Source organism: Lathyrus oleraceus, chromosome 3 (assembly GCF_024323335.1).
Source record: "Lathyrus oleraceus cultivar Zhongwan6 chromosome 3, CAAS_Psat_ZW6_1.0, whole genome shotgun sequence".
Taxonomy (NCBI): domain Eukaryota; kingdom Viridiplantae; phylum Streptophyta; class Magnoliopsida; order Fabales; family Fabaceae; genus Lathyrus; species Lathyrus oleraceus.
The window spans coordinates 262,129,469-262,138,470 of NC_066581.1; positions in this window are offsets into that span (position 1 = coordinate 262,129,469).

A 9,002-nucleotide genomic window follows, 5' to 3' on the forward strand; every position below is an offset into this window, starting at 1 on the left:
GAGATAGGTGGATTGAGAAATTGCCAAACACTTTTGAACCATTTGAATGTCCTTGGTAAATCCCTGTTCCAATCTTTTGTGTCATTGCTTTGGTTGTGAGAGTGGAAACTTTTGTTTAGGGACAAACAAAATGCTAAGTTGGGGAGAGTTGTTAGGGACCAATTAGTACTACTTTTTATATCATTTTATTGGTCCCTTTTACCAAACTTTGATGTAATTACACACTTTTATTCTTGTTAATTGGTATAAATGCAATTTGATTTAATTTATTTTGCTTTGAATAGTTATTTCACAAATTTGTTAGTTTTGTAGAAGTTTTAGATGAAAGAGCTTTTGGAAAGCAACATCACAAATTGGAAGATTTTGGATGAAGCTTGCAAAGCAAGGAAGCTGGATAAGCTTCAGTTCGCGCCGCGAACCTACTTCGCGCCACGAAGGCTGCGAATCCAGCAAGCTGATTTTGGGCCAAAAATGCTGTCCTTCATGACCAGCTGTCTTGCCATTTTGGTGTCTGTCTTGGAATAGCTTTTCTGCTTTGGATGGAAATGATCAATTAAGGAAATGTCAAATCTTTTAGGAGAAAAACACATTATTCAGATTTTATTATTGACACATTGATACATTGAGATACTTTTTGTAAGAGAGAAAAAACAGAGTTTTTCTTCCATTGCATTTTGTTGTGTAAAATGATGATGAGGAGCTAAACTCCATTTTGTCAAGATTGGAGATAATAGATACTCTCATTTGTTTATGTATTCCATTTGATTTTTATATATGATAAAGATTGTTGATGTATTGAGTACTGTTTTTGCCCTAAGTTGAAAACCAGATTTGAGTAGTTGTTGAAAGAGATTATTTGAGTCTTGACATAAAACTGATTTTCAAGTAGTGAATAAGTTATAGAGATAGATTTATTTATTACTCTTCTTTGGTATCAAACATTAAAGATTGCTATATTGATAGTTAGGTGGAGAGTTCATCTAAGAATCAATATAGTGATTATCACAATATCATTTAGACATAAATGACTTTGAGAGGATATTTGAACATCATCAATAATCTAAATCTATATAGTTATCATAAGGAATCATAAGCATTTAGAATAGTGAACTCCAATCTTGCCAAGCTTTTACATTTGATTAAAACCATTTTTACTGTTTTTAGTGACATTTGCTCACAAGATAACTTTCCAACCAAAACAACTTTGTTACTTTCTAAAGTTATAACACTTGGATTATAGAACGACGGTAATATCAACCAATCTCTGTGGATACGATATAAAAATATTTGCCGAAGATATACTTTTCAACAGATTCTGAGATTGTGGAGCATAGATTGCAGTTGATGCCAGAATGTCCGCCAGTCAAGCAGAAGTTGAGGAGAAGTCATATGGCAGTAAAGATCAAAGAAGAAGTGTAGAATCAAATTGATGTTGGTTTCCTTGTTACTGCTGAGTATCCGCAGTGGGTGGCCAATATTGTGCCTGTTCATAAGAAGGATGGAAAAGTACGCATGTGTGTCAATTATAGAGATTTGGACAAAGCCAGTCCGAAAGATGATTTCCCTCTGCCACACATTGATATGTTGGTAGATAATACAACTAAATTCAAAGTCTTTTCGTTTATGGACGGATTTTCTGGATATAATTAGATCAAGATGGCACCCGAAGATACGGAGAAGACCACATTCATTACACCATGGGGAACATTCTGTTATAGAGTGATGCCTTTCGGTCTAAAGAATGTTGGTGCAACTTACGAGAGAGCAATGACTACTCTTTTTCATGATATGATGCATAGAAATATTGAAGTCTATGTTGATGATATGATTGCTAAATCTAGTGATGAAGAAGAACATGTTAAGCATTTGCTGAAGTTATTCCAGCGTTTGAGGAAGTATAAACTCCGCTTAAATCCCAATAAGTTTACTTTTGGTGTTCGTTCTGGTAAGTTGTTGGGCTTTATTGTCAGCAAGAAGGGTATTGAAGTTGATCCCGCCAAGGTCAAAGCAATACAAGAGATGCCGACACCCAAAACTAAGAAGCAAGTCAGAGGTTTTCTCGGCCGCTTGAATTATATCTTGAGATTCATTTCGCATATGACTGCCACGTATGCGCCTATATTCAAGCTTTTTCGAAAAGGTCAGTCTTGTGATTAGACCGAAGATTGCCAGAAAGCTTTTGACAGTATCAAAGAGTACCTGCTTGAGCCTCCGATTCTGTATCCACCTATTGAAGGAAGACCTTTGATCATGTATTTGATTGTGCTTGAAGAGAGTATGGGTTGTGTTCTTGGTCAGCAAGATGAAACTGGAAAGAAAGAATATGCAAGTTACTACCTCAGTAAGAAATTCACCGACTATGAGACTCAATATTCAATGCTTGAGAAAACTTATTGCGCACTGGCTTGGGATGCTAAGCGTCTGCGTCAGTATATGTTGAATCATACTGTAGCGGTAAATTCATGACCATCAAGCTATGGATAAGCTAGATGTCAATTAATCTAGAGTCGCCACCGCGCTTTTATTATTTCCAAAGGAAAAGGGAAAAGTATGAACAAAACCCAAAGATAAGAAGTTTTCAAATCAAAACTAATAAAATGTCAGAGATTACAGGTAAGGGGTTGGTTACACAGAGGGAAGGTGTTAACACCCAAAGTGTCCTAGGTACTCATAGGGAGCCCTTTTTTGTGTGTGCATACGTGTTTTTGTATAAAATGATGTTTGCCAAAAAATAGAGTGTGGGTATGAGAAAAGAATTCATTAATTATATTTTTGTGTTTGACAAGACCTTCGGACTTGTGCCTACGTACCAACATAAAATGAGGGATCAAAACCTCGTAGTTCGTGGTATCAATTTCAAAGTGAGTGCATTTATTTTAACAAAATTTTAAGTTGAACACAGACACCAAAGGCCTAAAATGGTTTGAATGAGTGTTAGTTCTTTTTGTCTTTTGAAAATTTTAAGTCAAGTATAGTTAAGTTCATTTACAAGTTTATTTAAGAAAAGAAGTTTGAAAATGCAATGGCATAAGGCCAAAGTTTCTAATTTGAAATATGGTCTAAGTTTAGAAAACAAGCACAAGCAAAGAAGATTTTAAAAAGGGGGAGAGATTTTGAAATTAAATAAAATGGAGAGGAGATGAAGAGACTAATCCTAAGCATAAATATAAAAGTTGAGAGTTGAAAAGATTTGACCAATGGGCTGTAATCCAATAGACAAGAATGTCATATAGAAACCCAAATTTCCCTTGGACTTTAGAATCAAGCAGCAATCAATATACAAATAGCAAGTTGGAGAGCAAGGCATCCAATAAAGATATCCACATCCAAGCTTAGCAACCCCATGATCTTCTTCAAGATTTCTCATGTATCAGATGACTTTGAAGATGGAATTAGTCACAGGTTCAAAATAACAACTTTACAATGATCATGTTCCAGATGAACTCAAATGGATCTTCAATTTTGTATCAGATGAATATTCACTTCACGAGCACTTGGTTTCATGAAAGTTGGCATTGGCCAAGTCCTTTGCATATGGAATGTTGCCTAAATTCTAAGTCCAATAGTCTCAGATCAAACCAAAAGTCCACACAAAATGTTTTTTAGGGTTTTTTGTTCTTATTATGTACATTAAGGTAAAAAGACCACACAAACACACAAATATACAAAAATAATATATCACAAAATATGGTCCAAGTGGACAAAGGAAAAATGATATTAAATTAAACAACTTGAATGATATGAATAATGGCAAATGGTTAAAGCTTAAAAATTAAAGTGCATTAAAAGTAAATGACTTGAAATTAAAGTTAGTTGTTAGTTGATTAGAAGTTAGTATTGCTTTTGCTTTGTTTTTGTTTAAGTCATTCTTTGGAGAACACTCAACCCACTTATCACAAGCATGGATCCTTGAACCAGGACATATTCCAAATGATGGAAGAAAGGCTAAGTTTTCACACAATACCATGAAAGAGGGGAGACTTACAATCTCACTAACTAGAATGCTATGCCTTTTATGTCACAAATTTAGCGCTATGTTAAGCAATCGTAATTGGACTTATGTAGAAGTCACAACTATTTGAGGTCGGGCAATAGAATTTTGGTGTTAATACATGTTAGAGATATATTATGATGAACTATGCTCATGAAACATGCCATGCACAAAAAGAATATGCAAAATGGGGGACCTAATCTCATTCATACTTATGTTGATTTTGAAATCAACTAGCCTTAGGATATAGAGATATCATAGGTCCATGACATGAATGGATAAAGAAGGGGAATGAGATGAAGAGGGAGGGGGAATGGATTCAACACAAATTGGCCAAAGGAGGACTTTTACCAAATTAAGATCATTCATTTATTTTGGGAGTTGGAATATACATTCCATCATACCTCTAAATCCAATAATCTTAACCTAGCAAAGTCAAATCGACCTTGACCAAGACCCAACAACACAAGTCAAACTCACAAAGTCAATTAAAATGGCTCTACACAATAAATTTGACATTTAAACAATTTAAAATAATAAAAATATGCATTAAATTAAATCATGGTTGGTCAAATTCCTAAAACCTTATCAAAACACCAAAGAAATTGCCATGCGATTTATCATAGGTCAAATAAGGTCAAAGGACCTTGGAGAATTTTTTTCATAATTTTTGGAAACTTAAAAGTATTTTTAAACAATTAAAAATATTCATAAAATCAATTAAATCATGAAAAATATTAATAATGATAAAAATAATAATTTAAATTCAGAAAATGAAAGAGGATTTTATTTAAATTTTTTTGGTGAAACTCTCATATTTTTTGGATCAATATTAAATTTAATATGAATTAATGAAAATAAAACAAATAAAATGAAAATCAATTAATCTAAAAAAACGTGGACCACTTGATCTCCCTCATTAATTGAGGTGGTAGATCAAGTGGACCAAAACACGCGTTCCATCGTGCACTTGAGTCAGCGCGCCACACAGTTGATATTCAAAAGGAACGCTCATGATTAGAATAAAATAACTTGATCCCGTGGCTCAGAATCTATCCAGCTCATCACCGGAGCAAACCACCGGTCGTCTTCTCAAGCGACCTTGGCCAAATTGGTTCTCTCATCACCATCACAAAAATGAAAAAGAAGGGCATGATTTTAAAGTAAAAATGGCATTGATCACGAATATGGCCTCAATTCATCCTAACTCCAAGCATATTGAGAGATACATGAAGCTGAAATTTGAGGTGCATGAACTGAGTTGCTTCGATTTGACCTCAAAGCAACTCAATCTTCTTGCCTACATTGGTAGGACTTCAGACAACCAAGGATCCAAGAGAATTGATGAGAATTGAGAGAGAATCAAAGAGAAGAAAAAATATGGAAAATACCTTCAATGCTGTGCAGAACTCGATCTGTCTTGCTTTAATTCTTGCTTGATCTCCCTCAGAAAGCTTGCAGGAGTGACTTAGGATTGAAACAAAGCTTTGGATCCCTGGAGTTTTGAATCTCCAAACAGTGAGATTCAAACTAAATTTTCAAAAGAAAATTATCAAGTTTTCTTTTCCATTGTGAGGGTTTGAGGTGTGGAGGCAAATCTGGCGCGCAAGGGGTCCTTAATTATGATGCTAAAGGCTCTCATTTATAGCTGAAGCAAGTGATATTTGCACCTTTCAAAGTTGTTTCCAAATTTGGCAAATGAGTGATGCATGCTTGCATGGGCGTGTACATGCCCATGAATCTATTCAATTAAGTCCATAATCACATGTAATTGAGTCTGAAAGTGAATTGGAATGCAAGGCAAAAGTGTGAGCTGTTTGAAGTTGATTCTTGCCAAATGATGATACCATGTTCAAGCCATGCACAGACCACTCAAACCTTGTCCAAAATGAATGAAAATGGACTCCTTAGAAAGGTCATATCAATAGGAACAACTCTTATGTTGAACACTTTTCCATTTGAAGCTTGTATCATGATGAATTTTGAGGTGGAAGTTTGGAATTTTCAACATGTCAAATTTTTTTCTAAGTGTTAAGCCATATGTTCACTTATTCCACCTTGGCTAACTTTTTATGTGAGCTTCAAATGAGAAAAGTGTCTTCATCAAAGTTGCATCTCTTTTAAATACCTTCAAAATAGTCATAAATTTAACCTCATTTGGATTTGAGATGAATGAGTTATGCATTTTTGAAGTTGAGGAAAATCACTTGTTCAATGGTATTGGTCCAAAATGACCTATATTGTATCCTCATATCACATGCTCATAAAAGTTGAATTAGATCTTCCTCCAAACATGAAAGTTGAAGTATACACCTTTAATTTAATTGTGAAACTTATAAATATTTCATATCATAAAAAATGAGCAAGTTATGTCGTTGGTAAGTTGACCTCCAAATTAGGATTTAGACAAAATGACCTATAATCTTTCAACATAAAAAATGACTTTCCAAGAAAAACTAGCTCTATCCCTCAACATTAAATTTGTTTAGAATGTCATTTAGAGTAACTTTTCTCTTGGAATAATTGTCATATCATGAAAATTGTATGAGACAGGGTCTAGGGGACCCCAGTTTTGATAAGATGAATTCCTCTGGTCAACCTACATCAACCCTCTTGCAAACTTGCAATCCTCTTAACATTTTGGACTCATGGGAGATCATATATGCATAAGATGATGAGATTTGAAGTGTCCCTTTAAATATTTGATCAATTGTTGAAGAAGCTTGTTGAAGAAGTTACACAAGATACCCAGATGAACTAGGGTTTCCAAGGCAAACCAATTCCAAACTCTTGAAGAATTCTTGATCAAAATAACATGAAAAGATCATGGGGACTCATATATGATGCCTAGATACATTATGGATCATTTATTGGTTGAGCTCTTAGCAATGAAGATCTTAAACCCTAGATGTGTGCTTGATAAATCAAAGGTGATCAAGTGCCCTACCTACAAAAGAGTTAGACAAATGCAAAGACATATTTTTGGTTAGTAAAGATGATAAAATAAAAAGTATGATACAATCTTATAGTGCTTAGTGATCTCTCCCAAAACAAACCCAATGAATGAGGGGTAAGAAGGATGCCAGGGTATGATCCCAATGATAATGCATATGATGAGATAGCATAAGGGATCTTAGGGTCAAAATTTGGGGTATTACACATGCCACTTAGTTGATATCCAAAATGAATCCAATCAAGTATATTTTTGAGAAGCTTGCTTTAACCGGGAGGGTTGCCCGTTGACAGATGTTATTATCAGAGTATGATATTGAATACCGATCTTAGAAATCGATTAAAGGTAGTGTCTTGGATGACCATTTGACTCACCAACCAATTGAAGATTATCAGTCAGTGCAATACGATTTTCCTGATGAAGAGATTTTGTACTTAAAAATGAAAGATTGTGACGAACCATTGCTTGAAGAAGGGCCAAAACTTGGTTCTCGTTGGGGCATGGTATTTGATGGAGCTGTTAATCAATATGGTAATGGCATTAGGGCAGTGATTATTACTCCTCAAGGCACGCATTTTCCATTTACAGGTAGAAGAGGCCCTTGATCTCAGAATCAAGTATCTCGACGTCTATGGAAACTCAACTTTGGTTGTGAATCAGATCAAAGGTGAATGGAAGACGAATTAACCCGGTTTGATACCATATAGAGACTACGCGAGGAGGATTTCAACTTTCTTTACAAAAGTTGAGTTTCATCATATCCCTCGAGATGAAAACCGGATGGCAGATGCTCTTGCAACATTGACTTCAATGATTGGGGTGAAGTAATGGAATAAAGTCCCCAATTTGCATGTGATGTGTCTCGATAGGCAAACTCATGTGTTTGTTGTTGAAGAAGTCAAAGATGAGAAGCCGTGGTATTTTGATATTAAGAGTTTTCTCCAAAGTCAGATTTACCCGTCTGGGGCATCCTTGAAAGATAAGAAGACTTTGAGGAGATTAGTCGACAATTTCTATCTGAATGGTGATGTGCTTTACAAGAGAAACTTCGATATGGTTCTGCTCAGATGCGTGGATAGACACGAAGCAGACTTATTGATGACTGAATTCCATGAAGGTTCCTTTGGTAGTCATTCCAATGGACACGTTATGGCTAAGAAGATGTTGCGAGCAGGTTACTATTGGCTGACAATGGAATCTGACTGTTGCAAGCTTGTGAAGAAATGCCACAAGTGTCAAATATATGCAGATAAGATTCATGTTCCTTCGACACTGTTGAATGTCATTTCCTCTCCATGGCCCTTCTCCATGTGGGGAATTGATATGATTGGTATGATTGAGCCTAAAGCTTCGAACGGACATCGATTTATTCTGGTGGCTATTGACTACTTCACAAAGTGGGTTGAAGCGACATCGTATGTGAATGTAACCAAGCAAGTTGTTGTGAGGTTTATCAAGAATTAAATTATATGCCGTTATGGTGTGCCGAGTAAGATCATTACTGATAATGGATCAAACTTGAATAATAATATGGTGGCAACTCTTTACAAAGACTTCAAGATTGCACAATTCTTCTCCCTACGCAACGAATATGAATGGGGTCGTTGAAGCTGCAAATAAGAACATCAAGAAGATCATTCAGAAGATGGTTGTAACGTACAAGGATTGGCATGAGATGATCCTATTTGCTTTACATCGGTATCATACATCCATCTGCACTTCAACAGGGGAAACCCCTTTCTCACTTGTTTATGGCATGGAAGTTGTGCTCCCAGTAGAGGTTGAGATCCCATCATTGCGTGTCTTGATGGAAGCCAAGATGACTGAAGCTGAATGGTGTCAGACCAGGTATGACCGACTGAATTTATTTGAAGAGAAGAGGTTAACTGCCATGTGTCATGGTCAATTATATCAGCAGAGAATGAAGAAAGCTTTTGATAAGAAGGTCAGACCTCATATGTTTATAGAAGGTGACCTTGTGCTCAAGAAGATTCTATCTTTCAAACCAGATGCTAGGGGCAAGTGGACTCCTAACTATGAATGCCCATATGTTGTTAA